The sequence below is a fragment of the Bactrocera latifrons genome, unplaced genomic scaffold, assembly GCF_001853355.1.
Source record: "Bactrocera latifrons isolate USDA-ARS-PBARC rearing strain unplaced genomic scaffold, ASM185335v1 scaffold_259, whole genome shotgun sequence".
Lineage (NCBI taxonomy): Eukaryota > Metazoa > Arthropoda > Insecta > Diptera > Tephritidae > Bactrocera > Bactrocera latifrons.
Window position 1 is genome coordinate 116,061 of NW_017536174.1, and position 1,109 is coordinate 117,169.

Below are 1,109 nucleotides of genomic sequence, written 5' to 3' on the forward strand. Positions count from 1 at the left end.
CTTAAACGCATAAAATACATATGTACATATGTATGTATGTATGTATATATTTTTGCGTATCATATTGGACTGCGCAATCCAATTTCAAAGTACATAAACTTTTTTTCACATACTTACTTAACATTTGATATTTGCTGCTTCTGTATCTTTTTCCATTTCATTCGGATTTCCAATGCTATAAAACAAATGAAGTAACTATTTGCAAATTATTAAAAAAAAAGTCACATAAAATTCACTTACTTACCTTCTTTTTGTACAGCCTCATTTACCATAGATAAATAAATATTAAATAAATTTATTTGTATAAATGATGTAACAGAGCTATTTTATGCTTTTATTTGTAAAATAACGTCAGGTTTGTTAGAGCTTTGAGTAATATTACATTTTACATATTAGTGGCATCACCACTCTCATCTCTCTATCTTCCATTCTACTGTCAACTCTACTGTCGTCCTACTRTCGTTGCCAAATATAGGATAAAATTGAAGTTAGCGAGAACGGCAACTGTCGGCCTGCCGTCGTGTAGTCGTGCAGCTGTCAAAATAGGTCCGTCCATAAGAACGTGTGTATTTTAATATTTGACAGATGTCGTTTGCAGTCTGTCGCGAACATTGTATTCCACACATCAATCGTTTTTTATTACCCTTTTCGGGATTTTCTTTGGGCACTAATGACAATTATGTTTTCTCCTTCGCACTCATTCAAATAAATCAAGAAATGAAAGAAACTTTTTTTCATCGCATTTAGGTAAACAAAAAATAACCCGAATATATGGGTTGGTGTTAGTGCATAGAGAAAAAATATGTAGTTGCAGAGAACGTATATTTATAGAGAAGGTCCAACAACGGACAGGCGTGTAAACTGTCAAAAGCTAACAAAACGCGATGAGTGCGTTTCAACACAGCTTGCTAAGAAGGAGAAATCTTAACAGTGGAGCGTGAACAGAGCTAAGCATTCAATGAAAATTATGCTCAGAAATATACATTTCTATTGCAGACGTATGTTAGTCTTTTGCATATAATTCTATACGTTTACATACATGCAATCATATTAATTGATATTGAATATCATTTTGCGAGTTTTTGTGAATGCATGCAAAATTGATAACT